Source organism: Electrophorus electricus, unplaced genomic scaffold, assembly GCF_041902795.1.
Source record: "Electrophorus electricus isolate QZ-2024a unplaced genomic scaffold, ASM4190279v1 Scaffold46, whole genome shotgun sequence".
Taxonomy (NCBI): Eukaryota; Metazoa; Chordata; class Actinopteri; order Gymnotiformes; family Gymnotidae; genus Electrophorus; species Electrophorus electricus.
The window spans coordinates 1030305-1053785 of NW_027658757.1; the positions used below are offsets into that span (position 1 = coordinate 1030305).

The 23481-nt window shown below is 39.1% G+C and overlaps 1 non-coding gene across 1 annotated transcript; it reads right to left on the reverse strand.

The window, feature by feature from the left end:
• Positions 1–22765: 22765 nt before the first annotated feature.
• On the reverse strand, positions 22766–22839 carry trnai-aau (transfer RNA isoleucine (anticodon AAU)). Its single transcript has one exon. It is a non-coding gene; the product is annotated as a tRNA-Ile (tRNA).
• Between the last annotated feature and the right edge of the window lie 642 nt (positions 22840–23481).

Genomic DNA, 23481 nt, shown 5'->3' on the forward strand with positions numbered 1-23481 from the left:
GGAGTAGTCGGCCGTACTGCTGCGACATCCGGTCAAATCAACTGTCCTCTAAGAATCAGCGCAGTACTAGTTTTGGTAATAGCAGCATCTATGGACATGAACGGCGGCGAAACGGATGGTTTCTTTCTCGTCAACTTTATAGTCCATCACACCTGCTCCTATAGATCGGGATAAAATCTCCATACCAAAACCTCTGTGCATTGGCATGATGAAAATTTAGAGCACGCAAATCCTTCACTTCTGAAACAGCAGAAATTATGTAATTTTACGCAGATTAAAAAAAACCTCAACGCTAAAGACTGCTGTTGACGGAGTTTTAATGTAAATATAGTAGGTTGGGGAAGTGTAACGATGAGCAGTGTGTGGAAAAGAGTGAGATTTATTAGGGGCAAATCCAAAGTCCAGGGTCAAATTATTAACATGGAGAGTCCGAGAATTCACGATAAACTAAAGTAAAGAAAAGTGCACGAAGACAAACCAGGGATGCAGGCTATAACATTGGTGCGAGGATAAACATTCAGGCTTATATTCACATGCACGGAAGCCTCGATTAACAAACAGCAGCTGGACTTACAATAAATAGCAACAAGACTAAACTAAAACAGGGCTTAAAAACATGGTCACATGAGCATTAAACCAGACACAAGTGCAAATTATGAGGGGTGCAGAAAACGAAACGAAGGAATGGAACCACAACAAGGGAGTAAATCAAAATAAAGACACTAGACAGGGAAACCGTGGAGACATGAACGCTAGGAGGGTGGTCAGTGGTGACAGGAAGCTTGTTTCAGTCATGGATGTTTTTGGCAAAATGAATGCAACTAAAATGCTTTCCTCATGTGTCCTAATAACCAAATAATAACCAAGTTCTTCTTTATTTCTAAATAATATGCCTTTCGGAAATTGTATAACTGCTTGTGTTATATTACTTTCTTTTATTCAGAAACACAGGAGACTCAGGTGAAAAGTGTGATGGAAATTATACACTTATTATTATATCCTAAAACTTGTCTCACCTAATCGTAGTCATCAGTTTATTAGATAAATGCATACCTATTTTTATGTTTGTGTTTCACATGTTCCATCCCTTTTCTCTTCTTTGAAAGAAAAATTCCTTAACTTAATCAAAGACTAGGATTAAAAATAATAATAATAATAAAATCATAGACAGGTCAGCTGAGCCCACTCCCTTGTCGTAATGTCCCCATATTGACAGTTAAATACCACATATTAAATACAATAGACACTGGAGTGTCTTGTTTTTCTCTGAACATTCCACAGTGCATCTAGAATTTTAATAGTTGTTTATTTCTGCTCAGTTTTTCTGCTCTTATTTTAATTTGTTTTTGTCTTAAGGAGAAAAAAAAGGCGACAAACGAGACCTGTGACCCCAGGGGGAAATCATGGATCAGATGCCTCACACCACGTCACTGTGTAAACAACACCAGGTTCATGTTTTAGTGTGAGGAATGAGTGCAGGAGTGTTTTGAAAGAGCAAATACAAACACTAACAAGAAGAGAACAAAGAAAACAGGAAGGAGAAGCTCCTTTCCTTTTTGAGTTACTTACTGAGATCATTCTCATAGCAAGTTCATTACACCTTGTGTACTTGTTGTAGTGCAGTTTGCTGTTTCTATATTGGCTGAGAGAAGGAGCAGACCTGTTCCATTTACATTTAAACAACAGAATCTTGTCAGTGGAGGATGTACTTTCTCAAACCTTTTTAACTGGTATCTCGCCTCTGTGTCTCTCTGTGTTCGCAGGAGAGGGACCACTGCACGCCTCGCACCAGAACACCTTTCCAGTGATGACTCCCCTCGTGTGGAATTAGTTCACAGCTGTTTAGTCTTATACTTATCCACAACTAGGATTAGTCCATTTACTATTTCTTACAAGTGGGGATCAAGAACATTGGAAGACGTGAGTAGTTTTTTGGAGCAATACAGATCAATACATAAAAACAGGCAAATGACCTGGTTATACTCAAATACATCCATAAACATATCAAACAAAGTAATGCTTAGGTATGAATTTTCTTGACTTCGTGACCTATTATGAAGCTTAACTTGTTATGAACTGACACGTGATAATGTTCACACATTTAGCTGCAATTCTTTGTTTAACTTCAGAGGGTTAAATGGAGCTCACCCAGATGATGGTGTTGACTGCTTCAAGGATTTTCACTAGAAGTTATATAACTGCAAGTTATATTACCGATGTCTAAGTGTATGCAGCGCAGAATTCTTTATTCGTAATGTAATACATGTCCTATTTAATTCTACAAGATAAACAGGTTGGAAAATATTTGTGTAAAATAGATTATGATTATTTTTGGAACATAAAGCCATGCAAACATTGTAAGTGGACATCAAGGAAAAATATAAAATAAAAGAATAGTATAGCATACAGTTACAGGGTATGCCTGTTTTCATTGATTACTAGGGAAGCTCTTTGTCTCCCTCTTGTGGCCATGGTTGTCTTAGCCAACAACCATATCAGCATAAGTGACATGAAGTTACAGAAATTAATTAAAACTAAAACGTATTTTTATAAACACGATTTGACAGTGTGTTTTACATATTCTGGTTGAATATGACATTTATGTGTACAAGATTATAAAAAACACAATCATACATTTACCTGATACTTATATCCAAAGTGACTTACGAGTGAGTATAACTTGAGCAATTGAGGGTTAAGGGCCTTGCTCAGAGAACCAACAGTGGCAACTTGGCAGCAGTAGGGCTGGAACAGGTAAGCTTCTGACTACATGTCAAGTATCTTAACCACTGAGCTACCACTGATCACTGCTGGGGGTAACCATAAATGTTAGAATTTAAAATGTTGGATACTAAACTATTTAAAAAACATTTTGGAACATTTATTTATTTCATTTCCCCTAACCTTTGACAGCAGGGCTAGTCCAGACCTCTGTATATGCATCTTCTTACCCCTTCTCTCTGCACACAAAAAATAAAACGCATTGAGAAGAGACTAATTGCCCAAAGGATAAAAAATAAAATGACATATATAATGATAAAAGGAAAAGGTAAATAGATAACAGTAGATGTGTTAATATAAAATCAAAAGTCATCTAAACAGAACTCAATGCAATAAGTGTGTTTTGAGATGTTTTTGTTTTGCTGTTTTTTTTTGTTTGTTTTTTTTGCTTTCAAGTGCTAATGCCATCATGAGTTGCTAGACCATGAAGACATTTAAAGACATTTAAAGAATAATAAAATAATTTGATTTTGCTGTAAAAGACAGATGCCATGTTCACACTGCACAACTGCACTGCTTAATGTGAGCAGACATCTGGCAGACACGCTTATCTATAGCAACTTACAGTTTCAACTATATTACAGAGCTAGGTCCATATAGCGGTAGGAGTTTGATTCAGTTCAGTTCAGCTCACTCAGGCTTTCATTTCTGTTTTCTTGTCTTCAGGTTTTGTTTCATTGTCCCTAATAGGTCCAACTTGTGCTTGTCTACTCATGTCTCACTGTCCTCCTTTGCTTGATGTCACAACTTCATTGATACCTAAAGTGAATGTTGGAAATATCACATGTTCTTTGAGTAGGAATCAAACATCATTGCTCTAATACACTGGACTGATAGTGGACTCTGCCGAGGTACACCTACCCCTGATGTTGTGATGTTACTGAGCCTCATCCTGTCTCAGATGCCTTGGCTACTCCCATCATCCCCTGATGTCCCCTGTTGTAGCCCACACCACCTCCTCCCCAACCAGCTACTCTCTGTTGCCCTTAATGGACGTTCTCTTGCGACTTGGGTCTCGGACACATGCACACAAGTCTAGAACCTCCAGAAAGTTGGACTAAACATTAAATGCTTATTTCATTTTTTAATTTATGTCTCTCTTTAAACAGCCAGAGGAGGATGGGACCCCCTTTGAGTCTTGGTTCCTCTCGACGTTTCTTCCTCATGCTCTAGGGAGCTTTTCCTTGCCACTGTCACCCTTGGCTTGCTTACTGGGGGCTTGGACTTGGACATTTGAAAAGCTGCTTTGTAATAGCACCTGTTGTAAATAAAATAAAATAAAATAAAATTTTAAAAAGTACTTTATAAATAAATTTTGAGTATTTGATTCTTATATGTAATCTTAAAATGTATAAGATAACTAAAATTTGTTTTTTAATCATTAAATTTTTTCACTTAAAACAAAAATATAATTTGGATAGTCCCAATAATCTAGAAAAATCAAATCTCATCATTACAGTGCCAACAACACATCAACATCACCAGACTTCAAAGCACTTGTCTGAGAGGAAGATTTGTATGCCTGTAATTTTGTTGTTGAAGAGCCTATAAAATCAAAATAGGCTTTTAAATTTGAAATTTTAAACTCAAATAAATACAGCCTTATTTTAAATGCCTAAACACACACACACACACAGTTACCTCACAGTGTGAATATTGTTGTTGGTGGAGAAAGTATCATAGATCCTCTTTGCTGACACATCAGTGATGTCATTGTGACTGAGGTTGAAATTAGATGGATTATAATTACCACATTGTTCAGGATTCCCAAACACACCTCCCTCTACTAAATCACCGTGTAGTAGTACAAACACCTGTAGATTTATAGATCAATGAATTAAAGTAATGAACGAATGAATTAATAAACGAATGATTGAATTAGCAAATGAATGAATAAGCAAAGCAATAAATAGTATATTTGTGTCAGTGGACCTGAGTCATTAATGGCCAGATAATTATGCATTTTGACATTTTAAACAAAATATCATTTCTTTCAGTTCTTGTACACATGACTTGTTATCTATCAGGCACGAAACTGTAAATCATAAAGAGTCTGTTATGCCTTATTTCTCTTTTTAATGAGAACATGTGTTTCTACAAGCAGTCTGGATATTCTGTAGAACACAGAGATCCATCCTGCCAAGTACAGGCAGTGATCAGTGATCCAAGCAGCCAGTGAGAGAGGTCGTCATTTCCAAATAAAATCACCAAGAAAATCAAGCTTTTTGCTGTTTGCTTTTGAAAAATAAAGTCCTTGAAGGAACACAGGATATGACTGAATGAGCAAAGTTACATTTATATAGAGCCTTTCAAGGAACATACAATGCTTTACAATGAACACACACAGCTTCTACATTCAGTCACCCTGCCGGATTTTGTGTTAAATTGTGAGAAAAAGAGTAAAATGTGTTATATCTATGTTAGTGTTCACTGTGCACTCAACAATCAAGACTCTCTACACATCCCTCCTCCCGCTTGTCCACTCACTGCAGGATGTGGGCTTTGTGCTGGTGTGCGAACAGCAGCTGCAGGCAGTGGTCAGTGAGCTGACAGTGGCTAAGGTCCAGTTCTGAAAGCCCTTCAGAATGTTCCAGAAACAGTGCCAGTGACCTACAGGCCTGGTCCAGCCGGGTCTGACTGAGGATCACCATCTTACCCAGAGCCCGGGAGAGAACCACAGCGCGTCTCACACACTCCACATCAGTCCCCACACAGACAAGAGACAGGAACTGGAGCAGCATGGCTTTATTGCAGCTGAACACAATCAACGTTCACCAACATGTAGAGTCACAAAACACTAACACACTCACATAACTACTAACATTAATGCTATTTACACACATTTTGTTTCAAATGATAAAATTATTTTCCTTTTTCCAGAATGTTTCCCTACTTTGTGTGGTGTTGAGTCAGTGGCTTACTGAAGGGTGACTGTGTGTAAAATGGGGAAGAGTTGCCCTCACAGCCGTGTAGAGTGAGATGTGTGTGTGTGTGTGTGTGTGTGTGTGTGTGTGTGTGTGTGTGTGTGTGTGTGTGTGTGTGTGTGTGAGAGAGTGAGCTCTCTGGATGACCATGGAGACGACTCTGCAGTCCTCAGTGCTCAGAGTCAGTGTGTGTTTCTGTGTGTCTGCTGTGAAGTCCAGAGCAGAGCAGCAGGAAAAATCCAGTCTGTGCTGCAGAGCGAAGAGCAGATCTGTTGCTGCTGCCCCCTGCTGTAGTTCAGAGACACTGTAGCAGTGCAGCAGCCTCAGCAACAGCAGCCTGTCAACACGGAGAAAACAAAACACACACAGACAGTGGCAGGGCAGTTAATTTCAGGTTAATATAAATATTTCACCTAAATTTAACAATTTCCTCCAGAAAGTCATTTTATTCTGAAGTAAATATTCATGGATATTGCTGATTACCTGACAGGAGTCTCAATAAAACCTAAGTGATGCTGGCACAAAATGACTTTTGAGGAAACTCGTGAAAAACACATAAACGTACATAAACGTTTATATAACACTCCCTAAACAGATCAGTTCTGTGTTAAAATTCTGATTGTGAGAAAAGTTCAAGCCTGAGACGAGAGACGTGTTAGAGCAGTGGCTCAATGCTCTCCAGCTCCGCCTTTGGTATGGAGGTGAAAAGCAGGCTGAGAGAGACTGCTGTGCAGTGCTGGAGGGTGAAGCGCAGGGCAGCACAGTGGACAGAGTCCAGCTCTCTGCTGTTCAGGTTGATGCAGTTCTCTGCTGAATTCAACAAGCTGGACACACAGTGAGCAGAGCCAGTCTGATAGATCTCTCTGATGATGGACAGTACAAAGCTGGAGCACAGCCTGGGGAGAAGGCACACACACACACACACACACACACACACACACACACAAAAACACAGACACAGACACACATTTCCAGGTCTCATACTGTACAGTATAATTAAAGTGTTTGGACTGTTACTAACTGTGTGAACAATCTGAGCCACACAACACATGAATGTATTCTCTAACCTTCTGATCTGAAGTCTGGCCAGTACAGGTAGAAGGTCTCTGGGATTTTGTTACTTAATGTTGGGGATGTGTAGTGGTCCCATGAGCTGGTGGAAGCTCGTCTACTTTGCCGTAACGTCACCCTTTCGCCTTGCTGTCTGGATGCGTACTGTCTGTCAGACTAGCAATTCATCTACACTTCTCACAGATAAAACTGCCACTAATGACGAAGAATAAACATGCTGCATTCAGTGCTCTGAAGCAGAACATAAGTCATGATGAAAAAGCATAATGTTAACATTACTTATGTTTGTGGTAGTTCCTTAGATATAGTTTGTGATGATAAAATAGTTTTCCATGGAAGTTGCCAGTTTCCAGGTAGAAAGTAGTTAAATCCAACAAAACATTTGTTAAACAGATAGAGAGCAGTAAGAGCTAGTATGCTGAAACTACCTGTTTCAAAAACAGGAAGCTTCCTTATGAAGGAAAGAGGTTCTTATGAACCTCAGCATTTTGACAGCAAGTATTAACCATGGCTATAAAACCATGTGAATAATTCAGTTATGGGATTAATCCCCAAAATAGAACGTCAAATCTAATTATTTGGCCAGTACAGGGTTATGCAATATTCCTTCATCTCAGCAAAATGGAATAGCTTGACTTCCTTAACTGATTAATAATTAAAAAATATCTTTCTTGACTATAAGAATATAGCTTAACCACTAGAAAGATTAAACATCCAGTGAGTGTGTATCCTGGCATGTTAATGTAAAAGGCAGCTCCTACTGGATTTGGGGAAAGATTAGTAAAAGATTTCAAGTATCTGCAAAGCAGAAAACTGCCTATTCAACAGGCATGAATGATGTGCTACCGAAGTAATTGTTTTATTTGCATAGCCTAATTAATATCATTAGATCAAGTTCTATATTACCTATATTGTTATATTACAATTTTGCTTTTGCTTTTTTGCTTCACAATTGTTACACATAATTGCTGCACCTGATACAAGGATAGGAATTTCAATTTATTCATACTGGATATAAGAATCATTAATGGCTGCTGAGTGAAGCACTTTCATTGAAAATTCATCCACCAATTTTTTATTTTTTTTTTTAACCAGAAACAGGGCACATCAACCAGGAATACATTCCAGCTCTGTTTTAGAACACTGGCTGTGATTCATTACATTTTGGCAATTGTGAAAACAAAGTGGATGATACTTCTAAAAGTAATTGTGTTTGCAGTTTATTTGCACAGTTACATGAACAACACATGTAGCAATCGGATCTAGAAAGTTGCCAACCCTATTAAAATATTAGGTTTATAGTATAATATTTGAATTAAACAGACAAAGCATTAATCACAATCATTTGCATGATGATTAAATCTTGAACCAAAAATGTATCAGAGAGCTCTAGTGTTTTTCACAGACACACACCCAATTAAACTGTGCTTGACCATTTCTTGCCCTCTATATCATTCTCTGCAGTTTACTGAGAAAGACCTGACACTGGGTAATGCCATTGTCTATTCGAAGGCCAAAACAACAACAATCTTGGTTATCAAAGATTCACTCCACCCTGACCACAGCCTCTTCTTTTAGAAGCTATGAAAAAACCACCATCGCAGCTTGTGAGCACATATCTAGCCTCTTAAAAATACTCGCCTGGAATTAAACCTAGTAGAGTTCCACAACGAGGTGCAATTTGTAAAAGGACGTCTTTTTCTCTCAGAGTTAGAAATCTGCAGAAATAAATAGATCAGTTAAATTTTTAAATATGTAGGTTAGAAATCCAAGTATAAAGAGCAGATATATTATCTGTGCTAATTAATAAATGTATTTAAAGTATACATTTAGTAGGCCTAAAAATATAACTCGTATGTAAATCATATCTAAATATTTTTATTTAGAGTAAATTACATGCGACATATTGAAGATTTTGATTTTTTTGGCCCTCTACCACCATACCGCCTCATCGGGAACTGTTACACTTTATTTTTTATTTATTTTTATTTATAACTTAAAAATAATCACCTGGAATGTAAACCTAGCCGAGGTCCACAACGAGGTGCAATTTGTAAAAGGACGTTTTTTTTCTCTCAGAGTTAGAAATCTGGAGAAATAAATATATGAATTTATTACCCCCCATCAGTGGACCTTTAGAGCTTTATTATTAAAAATAAGACAGACAGATGAACAGACAAACGCAAAATGTATATATAATATTTTTAAGTATTCGCCATCTGCACCATTACAGGAATAATGTGTGTGTGTGTGTGTGTGTGTGTGTGTGTGTGTGTGTGTGTGTGTGTGTGTGTGTGTGTGTGTGTGTATGTATGTATGTATATGGTTATGTGTGAGTACATGTATGTTGGATTGTATATGTACACGTATTAGAGTGTGATATTTATCGTTTATGGATTGGCTCTGTATGGATTTTATCAAAGGTGTCCAGTCTAGATTATTGGTTCTGTTATTGATTAATTCTGAGAATTATTGATATATATACTCTATCAATAGATTTTTCTATTGGGTGACACTAATATTATTTTTTGTTTTCCAGTTCATGAGTATGTTTTTTTGTTTGTTGTTTTTTTGCAATAATATTTTTATTATATCAATATAATAATGTTATTCATAGTATCCTGTCATATTGGTTGATGATATGTCTCCTAGGAGACATAAAGATGGTGTTGGATGGATATGGTTATTTAAAGCATGGGATATGTTGGTGATGCACTATATTGGACTGTTTGCACTTGTGTAGCATGTTGTCTGTTGCACTGTTGTTTTTATGTTGCACCATGGCCCTGGAGGAACGTTGTCTCGTTTTTGTTGTGTACTTGTATATATACCTGAAATGACAATAAAACCACTTGAACTTGAACTCGAACTTGATGACGACTTGCCAAAATTGCTTGATAGGTGTGCTCTGCCACGTGGCGTGAATGTAATCGTCAACTGTGATTTGAGTAAAGTATGTACAGATTGCTGAGCTTGTGAAACCAATTTTAAACATCCAATGTGTAGTATAATGTACTCTGTATTATTTTGTACTGAATGCATTGTAGGTTAGTGTTGCTGTCATGTGGTAATTATTATTACACATTTTAATCCAAACTGCAGCGTCGGGGGCTAGTAATAAATGTTCCTCCTATTGTCTCGATGGGAGAGTAACTGTGAGATTTGATTTCACTATTATTTTGTATATCTTAGATAATAGGTTTTTTGTATTAAGAATGTTTGTTTATAAATTCTGATATGGATGTAGGTATCGGAATTGATTTTTGAACACATAGGTGATCTTAGCTGATGGTATTGTAGGAACTGGGGGCTTTCTATAGCATATTTTGGGGCTAGTTGTGGGCGTGACATGAAACAAGTCTTAGGATAAATATGTTTAAGGTTTGTAATGCCTTTTTCTATCCAAGATGTAAAGTTTAATATTTTTGTTCATGGTAAAGCCTGGATTGTTCCAAATGGGAGAATGAATAGTTCGTGTGAGTGTGGAGTTTGATATCTTGTGGAATTTCCACCAGACTGTTAGTGTCATGGCCACCTTCAAACTGTTGAAACATGGATATTTTTGAATATGAGTCCGGGCACATTTGAAACACCTGCCGCAAACATTACTGACATTATATCTTGTTTATGTGATTGACTGTGTTCGTCTAGCCACAAGTACTTTTTGATTTATTTATTTTTTAATTTGGTAATTTTATATATAACAGCAACAAATGACATCTTAAGTTTTATGACAAAATGTGCAAACAAGCTGGCCTGAGAGGTGTGTAGCGGGATATGACTCAGTGCATCTCTGGTGCTGCTTTTGATGAGTACAGTGTCATAAGTGTGTCTGTCCAGCAGCGCAAAGAGGGGATACAGCTTCTTCTCCCAGAGGTTTCCGATAAATATGTAGATATATTAGTATGTAACAGAAAGACAGCTGTCCATCCTCATAGTCTAGGTACATGCCCACATTCCTGGGCAGTTGTGTCAGGGGCAGAGGGGTCTCAGGCATGGTGCAGGTGTACAACTTCTGGGTGTTCCTCCAGAGCACCCAGAAACCCTCACAGTGGCTTTCTCAACTTGCTCAGACTCAAATCTGAATATCGGCATCCGAACCGTCTTAGAGAGGACCAAAAAACACAACTCATTTGATTAAATTGTTCCAGTATAAATATGGTTATCAAACATGCTTTTAAAAATATACTTCCATGGAGATGGTGCCCTACAGGGTAGTGTTGGAACAGTGTGTACAGGCTTAGTGTCATGTTGTGGCCCCGCCCCATCCTCAAAGATCTTGGTGTGTGTGTGTTCGTCTGTGTTGCCACACCCTCTCGTGTCGTTCGCCTGTTCTCTGTTATGTGTAATCGGCTTGGGTGTATATATGTCTCGTGTGTCATAGTACGTGTGTTGGTGTTTGAGATGTGCATAGTGTTTGAGCTTTGTTGTATGTTTTGCATGTTTGCAAAAATAAAAGTGCGTTTCATCGTGCCTCGTCCCCGCATCCTGCTTATCCTCGCAACGTCACAACTAGACCACTTTAGATGTAACTTAGAACCTCCAGTGACCTCTGTATGTGTTTCTTTAGTTGTATGAGCTCCACTGGAGGACTCTGAATAGTTGACAATGGAAGAGGGGTATATCAGATTCACCCCTTCTGCCTCGGTGTGACAGATTAACACACTGCATTAACGTTTAGAAATAAAAACATATGGTAAACACAGTCTAGAAAATATTACCTTGTAACAATTCATTCAGTATATGAACTGTTTTCTGTGTCCTTATGTCTATAAATTAAAAGTAATAAAACATTTAAATGATAAATAAATTACAATGAATGTATAAATGTTCACAAATAAGAAACTACATTGGTCTGCACTTTTCTCCACAGATTCAAGGAACTCATGAAAGTTGGAAGCTATAGAAACACATAATACAGAATTATAGACTGACTGATGTGTGAGCAGAAAGATCACTGTGATGTTCTCATATCTAAAGCACTCAAAGCATTGATGTTATGTAAATGAACTGTGATCTGATTGGTTTAAGGAAATAGATTCATCTACTTTGAAGTTCAAGTTTTTATCAAAAGGTTAGAACTGGTTGACTATACTTTGTCTGTCCTGCAACAGGAAATTTAAACATTTATATCCAAAGTATTACGCGATAGAAATCAATTCAAGACTACCCGTTATTGACCGCTAGATGGCGGAAGATACGAAGAAATAAATGAGTCCAGATCCTCCTGCCCGACTTTACGGTGAGACTCTGCTTTTACGTCATTAAAACGCTAAAGAAAAAAGGCCGCCATATTTGTAGTTCCACAACGTGAAAAGGCGTAATTTTGTATGCCGAAGAATGAATAAACACCATGCCATGCTTTGAAGACGACGAAATTGCAATTTATTTAGCTAGCCATAAGAATAAGAATAGCTGTTTAATTTACATAATCACAAATATATTGCATGTACATACAGCTACATTTCAGTCGATCAAAATGTTTCACGTATTTATAACCGCAACTTTATGTTACAGTGGTCATATCAGAGATTTACCAATATAAAACGCAACAGGTGTCGTGTTCTGTAATAGCACATTTTAACATTTATATCCATATTACACATAACCAAGGTGTAATATAACCATATGTACTGAACAGACATGAACAGCCTGTGTATTGTGAAAATACATGTATGTGTCTTCTACAGCAATTACTGTGCCGTGCACACTTTAAGTTTGGCATGAAGTGTTTGCTTTTTCCAGAGCAAGTAGTATTAAATTATTCTCATAGAATAAATTTCACAAAGACATGGACTTCTCAGTTGACCGTAGAAAGATGTTTTTTTTTTTTGTATTTAATTGATTTAATGCGAATCGTATGTAGGTTACCACTGCTAAGCTTCACCACTGTCAAGGTAAGACCTCGAAAAGACGCAGAAAATTATTTTAATAACAGCTTCTGCTGATTTATTCAATAACTGTATGACACCGTTTGAGTGTACGTACCGACTGAAAACAAACTCAAATTATTAGAGACACTCTTACTGCGTCTCCACATTGAAACATATCAGTTAGTTAGCTAGGCTGGCTAACTAGCTTAGCTTTATTAGCTAGCTAAGCTAATGGCGAAGAGGATTACGTTAAAGAACCCCCGGTCTACAGTTGTGCACATACAGGAAAATTAATGAATAGCATGGTAATACACGCATTTATTTGAACAGTTATGTAGCTAATATGCATTTGTAGTATGTGCGCCTGGCGTAGAAATGAGTCTTTGTTAGCCCATTAAGGCTATCTTAGCTAGGCTAGTTCGAGCAAGCTAAGTGCTGGTTGCTATGACAACGGGCTTGGTGTATTTTGCGAGCTTGTCAGCTACATAAGACAAGTGTTTATCGCTTTACTGCTGCGGTGAACTGTTATTATTGTAACACTCTGCCAATGCCAGATGTGTAGAATAACTCACTAGTGATGTTTACTTCGAGACTTTGGCAGTTTTAAGATGGATAGAAAGCGAATGAGCCAGCTAGCTGTCCAAGCTAACATGCAACCTTCTGTCCATCCCGGGTACTCCCAGCCCTTATCAGGACCTCACAGTTCCCTTTGAGAACTCCCTGGTATCACGATCATAACTTTGGACAACCAGTTGTCATTCTCAACTCATGTTTCAAATCATGTTTCAGATTTCTCCCTTGTAACATACGAAGGATTTGGCCCTTTCTTTCGCAGGAAGCTACCCAGGTGTTTGTGCGGTCTCTTGTGATCTCAAAGCTAAACTACTGCAACTTACTACTTGCTGGTCTAGTAGTACTCTAGTACTTATTGTTTATTGCACTTATCAATGTTTAAGGTAGACCTTATGTATTTTGTACTTCTTGTTAGGAACTGGTTCAAAGTGACAAGTCCTTCAGGTTCAATCTCCTCCAAGTTACCCTCTGCCCTCCGTCCTCTGTAGCCGGATCCGGGGAAGTCAAGAGATACTGACACCAAGGTAGTGAATCAAGAGAGTTCCACTTTATTGAGGAAAGCACAGAGTATATATGTGTCCTATATCTACTATCTAAATCTACAGGATGATGGGGAAAAGTGAGGCATGTTCTAAGGGTCTACGTAGAAAGGAAAGGGACAAGGTTATTAAAGATTAGATGTTCTCTGCATGAACGAGCCACGAGCTGTTCTCTTGCCCGCCATTAGCCACTCCTGTGCTTAAAGAGAGACGGAGAGAGAGAAAGAGAAAGGGAGGGGTAAAGGAGACAAGAAGAGGGAGCGGATGACCTCGGGCGACCAGCTTGTGGTCAAGCCGCCATGTCATGGCTGATAGGCAGAGACCTTGCGTTGGGTGCCTGAATAGAGAAAGGCTCCAGTATCTAACACTTCTAGGCATCAGCAGTAATCCCTGTATTTCTACAGTATTCTAGATCATTGCTATATTGGACTCTAACCTATTGGACTGGCTAGGATGTATTCTATGAATAAATAACAAAGCACTTTTGTAAGTCGCTCTGGATAAGAGTGTCTGCTAAATGCAGTAAATGTAAATGTCCAAGGAAAGCCGACACTAGCAGGCAAACCGAGCATTGCACAGGCCATATTTGAAATTCCCACAATGCTTTTCTCACCGAGCGTATGTCCGGGCAATAACGTCAGTTGGTCCTACCAGACAATTATCAGCATGACGAGAGTCTTTCATATCAATAAATTCTGACAACACTTTGAAAGTGATAAGCAGTGGTTAGCTCGAAAGTTATTCATAAACAAGCACGTTGAAAATTACGAAACAAGAGACTTAGATCAGCTGTTGTCTCTATCGATGGTGTGGGTGACCCATGTGTTCTTAGGATGCAGGTAGGGTCTAACGCCTTCTGTGCTGAGTTGCTGTTTCCATATTTTAAAAATAGAACATTGTTAAACGGCATCTGTAATAGTTAAGGAAAATGTGTTATAAGTATAAAGTGTTACAGTAAGTGTTTTGGCCCCTGACTACCATTAGGACAAGCCAAGACAACCACTCACTACGTTAGCTTATCTACTTGTTAAATCAGCCTGAAATTAAGATACAGATAAAAGTGTTGATTTTTATACTAACATTTTAACAACTTCAGCCAAAGTATTCAGAATGTAAATGTTTGGTCTAGCAGGTATGTCCCACAACTGATGCAGAGAGTGCATGTCATGGCAGAGGGGATTCATGTTGGCAAAATGCCCTCCTACAAATTAGTCTCAAATACTGAAGCAAAAAAGAGGCCAAATTCATCTGATGGAAGTAAGTCTAAAAGGGCTTCTTGATGATGTTACCCTGGTGACTTGCATTCTTTCCAGATGCTCAACAACCACTAAAAGTAGTGCATTGCTAAAAACTTCTACTTGTTGTGCTGGAGGTGTTGAAAATATGGTTTCCTTGTCATTGTCAGTCTGATTTTATAAGGTTCTACGTGGGTATCGATAGGAGCTGAAACTGTGCATGTGTTGCCCCTCTGAGGAGATGAGCCAATGAGGAAGATGCCCGTGTTCAAATTTGGCTCTAGACCACGCTTTGAGCTGGTGCACTTTGTCAGCGGTTGAAGTTGCAGCAGCATTGGCGGAGTGGGACGCAATGGTGAGAAGGAGAACGAGAAGGATCTCAGCAGTGAGAAGCTGAACAGCGGCAAGCAGCGGGAGGCCGGAGACAAAGCCTCTCCTCTCCCTTCTCTGACACAAACACAGTCACGTGTTATATACTCACATAATCCAAAATCTAGCATCTTTTATTTGCTGTTAGCTGGCGAAGAGTAATCAGTATAGTCAGATTCCTTTAATGTAAACACTTGGGAAAATTCCTGCCATGATACCACTTTGGACACAGGGAAGATCTGATAGTAAATATTCTGGCAGGGACAGGCCATGACGGCTTAGGAAAGTTTATAATGAAGGTTAATTACACAATTCCATAAAATATAGATTCAGTTAAAATGATCAAACTTTTAAGTCATTCACTTTTATTTTTATGTAGCTAACCCTTTCTTACCAACTTAGTACAATGACAGGAGTTAATCAGAAATGCTCTCATTGGCATTTCTGCTTGAATTGGCTTGACTTGGAAATGGTTGGCTGGAACATTCCTGCCATGAGATCACTTTGGACACAGGGAAGATCTGATAGTAAATATTATGACAGGGTGAGGTCATGACTGCTTAGAAAAGTTTATAATGAAGGTCATGAAAGGTCAGTTTTGACTAATTGCAAAAAACGCCATGTAAACATTAGAATGGGAAAATCAAGCAGTCTGAGCGAAGCGAACTGCGAACGAGGCATGGAACAGACTCGCCAGGACCAATATTTTGAAAGGGATCAGAAGAGGATGACATCAAGAATCATTCTGATGATCATGTGGCGCACGGTCAAGCAAATTGCAGCCAGATACAATGCTGTTGCTCCAACTAACATGTCTGAAGGCACACCATGGGTCCTCTGAAATCAGTAGATGTTTGAACAGAAGGGCTTACCTATGTATTGTGACCAAGTGCATCCCTTCATGCAGCTGCTTAAACTATGGCAGAAGGACACTTTCAACAAGACAAGAAACCCTGCCGCAAGGGTTGTATAATCACGGATTTGTTCCAGTATCAAGACAGCAAATTTTCAATGTTTCCCTGGCCTTCACAGTCCCCAGATCTTAATCCTATAGAACATCCCTGGGTAAAGGTATAACAGGCAGTTTAGAACATGTCAGTCCCTCCAAGTAATTTAAGAGAAAATATCCTATGAAGATTGGACCAAGATTCCTGCAGAGCATTTTCAGCATATAGTGGAAACTATGCCAGAAAGAATTGCTGCAGTTCTGGAGGCCAAAGAAGGTCCAACATGCTATTAAATGGGTGTACTTAAGCCAGATACACTGTGTCCTATAATAGGATGTTGCTGGAATGTATGTGGATGTTGTTGGAATGGCCGCAGAGTTGCAGCAGCAGTACAGGTAGTCTGTGATCCTTTCCCCCATACGAGTGAGTTTGCCCTTTTACACGGGGTCGAGTTATGATGTGAATGTTTAATTACACAGGATGGATTGTGGGTGACGGAACCGAACAGCCTTCAGGATTCAAATAGAGAAAGGTGAAACTTCTCCAGCCTTTGAGTTAATCACAGGACTATTGCATAGCAATTAGGGATAACAGAACAGCTTTCGGGGGGTTTGGGTGGGGTGCCTTATCCGCCCCTTTAACAGAGTAGTCACAATTCAAATTTCCCTTGTTCCATTGTTTACAAGGCATTATACATGTGGTTTATTTATAGTGCACGGAGTAATATGCAGCGAGTCTGGTCTGTCTGCTTTGGAAGAGAAACATTTGGCCAAAAGAGCAAGACACAGCCAGGAGGATGATTGGTAAGAGCACATCATAATATGCACCTTAAAGCTGTGCTCTACAGCTAGGTCCTGTTCCATGACTGCATATATAAATTTACTACTGACATTGCCATTTATATCTGGCCATTTACAGTGCACTCTTGCTCAATGCAGCACTTGAAGCTGATTTTCCATTGTGTAGTTATTATGTTCAAGAGATGTTTGACCCGGTCAGGGTGACACACTTTAGTGAGGGCAGCAGTATCCTAGAGGACACTACAGACAGTGACGGAGACATCTCAGAGCGCGAGGTGAGAGGTTGAGTTTTTTGTTACTCTCTCTACGACATACTTTTCATGCCAGGTACTATTGTCCAGTTCAGCCCAATTTAATTTACTGCCTTGTATTATCATATATAAATTGCTGAACATCTTATCACTCAGTTTCAAACATCCCCTCAGCTGTTTTAAGCCATTTCGGTGATTCAGAAGTACTGCTAAATGGATGTGGTGGGAAAATGAGAGCACATCAAACACAGACAGCTTTATGCATTGAGTAGTAAAGAGTAAAAGTTTATTGAGTTTGTAAAGGGAAAGAAATGTGAGTTCCACCTTCCAACTATAACTTTTCTAGGATACGTGATCAGCCATGGTGAAATCACTACGGATGATAAGAAGATCAAAGCCATCTTCCAGTGGCCCATTACTATTATAGTTAAAAAACTCCAGAGATTCTTGGGATTTGCAAACTTTTACCGATGCTCTCACAGCCCTCCTGAAAGGAGCAATGACCAAGCTACTTTGGAATCAGGAGGCTGATCAAGCATTCAGGAAACTGAAAGAAGCTTTTACCACGACTAGCATACGTCGTCATCCTGATCCTTCCATTCCATTTGTCGTGGAAGCTGATGCTGCTAACATCGGGGTAGGAGCTGTACTTTCACAACGATACGACAAGTCCAAGTTACAATAGATGATTAAATAGACAAGTGTATATAAAATAGATGATGGAATAAACAAGCCATACAAGACACAGTCATCCCAATGGAATGTCTGTCGGGAAAACATTACCTACCTTGTGCTGTGACCATCTGTTGAAGTGGGCTCATTCTTCGCTGGTTCAGGGCTATGACAAGCGATATTTATAAGTATGTTTCTTCATGTTCAATTTGCAGTCAAAGCAAGATGCCTAAGACCCTACCCACAGGAAAGCTCATGCTTCTTCCCGTACCAGAAAGTCCTTGGTCTCACATCACCTTAGATTGCGTTACTGACCTCTCTGTCCTCACTGTAGTTGATGGATTCTCCAGGGGTGTGTGGTTCATTGTGTTTCCGAGTATGCCTACAGCCTGCCAAACTGTGGAAGCCTTGTTTAACCAGGTGTTCCGTATATTTGGCATCCCAGAGGACATAATATCATATTGGGGACATCAATTCACATCTCGAGTTTGGGCTTCCTATATTGAACACATCGGGGTAGCTATTAGTTTTACATCCACAGTCAAATGGCCAATTCCTACATTGTTTTTATATGAACAATCCATCAGACCGGTCCAAGTTCCTCTTATTGGCAGAAATGGCCCAAAATTCACTTACTAGTTCATCCACTGGCTTGACTCCTTTTTATTGTATTTTAGGTTATCAGCCTCAAATGTCCCATGGATTTCCATATCAGCTGGTTTCCCCGCTGTGGATGAGTGGATGCAGCGGCGCGAAAGGGTATGGGAGGAAACAGATCAGTGTATTGTATGAGCTCTCTGAATGTATAAGGAAATTGCGGACAGGCACAGAGGGGAGAACCCGATATACCAACCTGGTGACAGAGTGTGGCTCTCTACACAGGACTTCCGCAAGCCGGGGTCATGTCGCAGGTTAGGTCCCAAGTATATCGGTCCATATGAAATTACCAAGCACATTAATGAAGTCACATATCAACTCAACTTACTTGCTCACTTTGTGTTTTGAGGTCATTTCATGTGTCCCTTCTTAAGCCTGTTGTTCCTGTTGTGGCCTTTGGATGAGGTCACCCCTGAGGTCACTCCTGTATTAAGTATGTTGGTGGCTGTCATTAGAGTGTATTGTTTCTGAAGGTTTTTTTGCATTATGCAATGCCTCTTCGCAGAGTGTGATTTTCAAGAACTTTAGTAAGCAGATGACTTATTTGCATCACCTTTTTTGGTAGGACAAAGCCCATCCATGAGCCAAAGGAAGCTGAGGTAGGCCCCATTCCATGAAAACACAGGGAGTGTGTGAACCAGGATACCAACACAAGCATACATGCAAGCTGACACCTACCCTCCCCTTGTCCAGTGGTTTGGCCAGTAGACAACTAATGAAAAACATTTCAAAAGCGTTTATACAGAAGGCAATGTTCAAATGGCTCTCTGTGCAGTGAGGAAACATATCATAAGGAAGTGCAAATTCCACTAAAGTTTAAGTAGGATCACTGAATTCAAAGTCTAGAGCACTATTACACTATGACTTCTAACAATAGCGTAAAAACAGTAATGTCATTCGTTTTTAGGAAAGGAATGTAAAAGTTTATGAAATATTCTTAAAAAGAGGACAGTTTGATGAGGAGCTTGGTCTTGCACAGCTACCAAAACCCAGGACTGAACTAGGAGTCTTTTGATATTCAATCTAACACTCACCCAGCTGAGCTATTTCAGCTAGTGACTAAATACTTTTGCCTGGTTTCGATCAAAATGTTACCAATGAATGTAGCTCATGTTCATGTCAGAGGAAACTGTCACCTTTATCCTTGGTGAGCTAGTGGCTAGGATTCTCTTTCAAACTTAATTTTTATGTGGAATAAAAAGAAATATGAATACCTCTCTTTATGACCTCCTAATGCTCATGCATACCAAGTCCAGTATGCATACAAACATCGTCAGTATACTAGGAATACAGAGTTTGAAAAATGTTTGTCAGAAGCATCTGAGCTTTATTGCTGGTGGGTGAGTGGCTAGGATTCAACACTTTCACCACTGCAGCTTGGGCTTGATTCCTGGTCAGGGGACGCTCTTTTTGCTCACTTAAAAAAGAAGCTTGTATGTGAAAAAACAAACTTCCTTTGAGTCAGATTTTAACTGACAGACTAAGGATAACAGTTTTAAATTCTACAGTCCTCCACTCTACCAACTAAGCTATTGAAGGCAACAGACATGTAATCCCATAAGTCCAAACACCAGTATGTTGGCAAGAAACACGGCCAGTTATGGATGTTTGAATTGTTAAGTTCATTTGACATAAAGAAGAAACATTGCATTGTACGAGTTGGAGATGTTCAGCTACCAACAGATATCTCTTGATTACATTTGGATGCATACTGGACTTTGTGTACAATCAATAACTACTGGTACTAACTCAAAGTATGTTTCCCCCTTCAGTTTTATTTTATGCCAGAATAAAGACTTTCTGTCTTTAGAATTCTACATGACTCAAACTGAGATGCAGCAGATCACTTAGCTAGAACAAAGGGTCTTGTACTACAATAATGACTTTTGCTTTATTGCCCATAAGGTCCACCTCTTTTTTCTTTAACCCTCAGATCATCCCGTAGATGTTAGAATTATTCTAATGAAATTATAATTAACATTTTAAAAAATTCCTTAACATCACTCTTAAAATAACTTTTACCTTACAAATTATTTCTTTACCAGCAAATTTGAGTTGGTATGAATTCATCTATTAATTTTTCGTTATTATTTCATTAAATACATGCCCCCCCGCCCCCTAAAAAAAGAATAACAGTCCAAATGAAAGGTCTAAATGAATCTTTGCAGTAACAACAGTCTTTTATGCTCTTCCAACCACCCCACCTCCCCCCAGTGGACACACCATGCTCCAGTACATGATTCTGGAGTGCTGTGCTATCTGTGCTCCCCACTAACTCTTCCTACCTGCTGGGGTTTCTCCTTCCTGGACCTGCCTTAAAATGCTTAAAATGACAGCACCTTGCCCTCCATTTACCTGCAACATTCTGCACTGTCACAAACAATATTTATGTGCAGATTAGCAGATGAACCTCACCTGGATGATCCACATTTCATTTCTTTGTACTGTTATAATAATGAGTTACTGTATTTCTACCCAGGTGTTCTATCCAGGTGAACTGTGCTCTGTTTCTATCTCCTATGATGTCTTTGTGTAGGAATGCTGTAGTGTATCTTTCATGCTTACAATTTGTCAGCCATCCTCTACCCAACTCATCTTTGCCCAGGTTTATCCAGGGTTAACCGAAGGAGGTTGAGTTCCCTTTTGAGTCTGACACCTTCCAAGTCCCTTCCACCATTCCAGTGAGTTTTTCCTACTGTCACCCTTGCCAATGTCATTTGGCTTATTTATCAGTTGTCACAAGGTGTTAACGTTATTATGCACATGTATATAAAATGTGTATATACTCTATATACATATACATATATATATATATATATTGCATTATTCTCTGCACCTTAAATGTTATTTGCAGTTTGGATTGGATTATAAAGTGAATTTCATTGGTGAGTACTATATTTTTTGGTGACAAAGTATAATCTAATCTTTACAAAGCAGTGACCAGAAAGGAAGAGCTGGATGAGGCTTTGGTCCCCATGATAGTTAGAGACACACAGCCATTTAGCATAGTTGAGGATAAAAGCTTCAGGGACTTGGTAGCAAAATTGGATTCAACTTATATTCTCCTAACTAGGAAGGTATGTGTGGTGACATGGATACATTATGAGAGTAGTATTAAAAATATATATAATTATTTTCTTCCTTCCCTTTAGACTGTAAAGGCCATGGTTGAGGCCAAATGTCAATAAGAGAAAGAGAAGGCCAAAGCTGAGGTCCAGAAAATTCCTGCAATGAGTTTGTCAGCAGATATGTGGACATCTCTTAATGTGGATGCCTTCTTGGCTGTGACCTGCCATTTTATAGATGACAACACATTTCTGTAGTCTACACTACTTGGTGTTGTGAAATTCCTGCAGGCGCATACGGCTGAAAATTTGGCCTGTGTGAAATCCTCTCTTATGGAAGAATGGGAAATAAAATAAAGTCACATGTCTGGTTACTGATGGCACATCTAATATGATTGCCTGTGGAAATAGCTGAAGCTGCCTCATGCGCTTCAAAAAAAAAGAAACTGAGGTTGAAACAAGGTGTTGGAGCGATTAGTAGAACTCAGGGAGCCTGTGGGGGCAGATTTGGCGGGTTTACAAACTGATATTCCTGCGCTGATCTCTGATGTATACAGTAATGTATGTCGGTGCCGGTCTATACTGTATTCTTTTCACAAGGCAACTGTGGAGCTGTCAGACCTCAGTGGCAGGCATAATCATATCCCAACACATTTCAGACTAAAGGATTTGAACTCCCTGGCACTTCCAGACACCTAACTGGCTATAATTTGATGGGGAGGATGCAGGTTGTCTGCATGCCTCTGGAATGGCTTCTTTGACCTATTCACACAGCGATCGAGAGCCTTACACTAATGCCAGAGTCCCTCTGATTTCATACTTTTCTCTGCATTGTCCAAGATTTGTAAACAAGCACAAATCCATGGGTAAAGTTTTGTAATCAAGAACACACTCTCATGTACTTGGAACATGTCTTAGCAGATTGTGATTTACAAGCAATGTTATAAGCAACACAAGTTCAAACAGGTGGTTTGTTGACAAGGGGTCATTCATCAAACAAAACCCACATGGCCCATATGGGGATCAAACCCATGACCTTGGCGTTATTAGCACCACGCTCTGACCAACTGAGCTAATCGGCCTTTCTCCGTTCATTTTGCAGTTTTTGGTACAGCACTGAAGGGAACCTTTCCATGAAATTGTAGACTTGGTGTCCACAAGATTACGGCCACTTTTTCGACCGAGCATAGGTGAAAGTTGACACTTATTGTTCCCTCTGACAAATGGTTATTCTGCAGCCAACTTTTGAATTAAACTTCAAAAGCAAATGTGGAGAAGCTTTTGTTAAAGAGCAATTCAGTGCAGTTGTACACAGTGACGAAATCATCAATTGCAAAGTCCACTGAGCTTTATTGCTGTGAGTTACATAGTGCTGTCTATTACACCATGAAATCTGCCATAACAACAAAAATGTAATGTCTGATTCTGTGAGCCAAGGAATATAAACCTTTTAGGGACATATTTAAAATATCAGATTTTCTGCCTGAGCACAGAGTAGGCATTTTTTTCTAGCTTTAACCATACGTCCTCTTTCTTTGGAAATCTGTGTCATTGCTGCATGAATAAGCAGAAAGATTTTGAGCAATTTTTTGTCTGGGTCTAAGGGGCAATTTATTCAAACCAAAAGATGCTATTTTAGCTAGTTTGTCAAATGAACATGTCAAACCTACAGAGACAATGTGTCTAGCTACAGAGCTCTGCAAGGTTTAATTCTTGGAAGTATT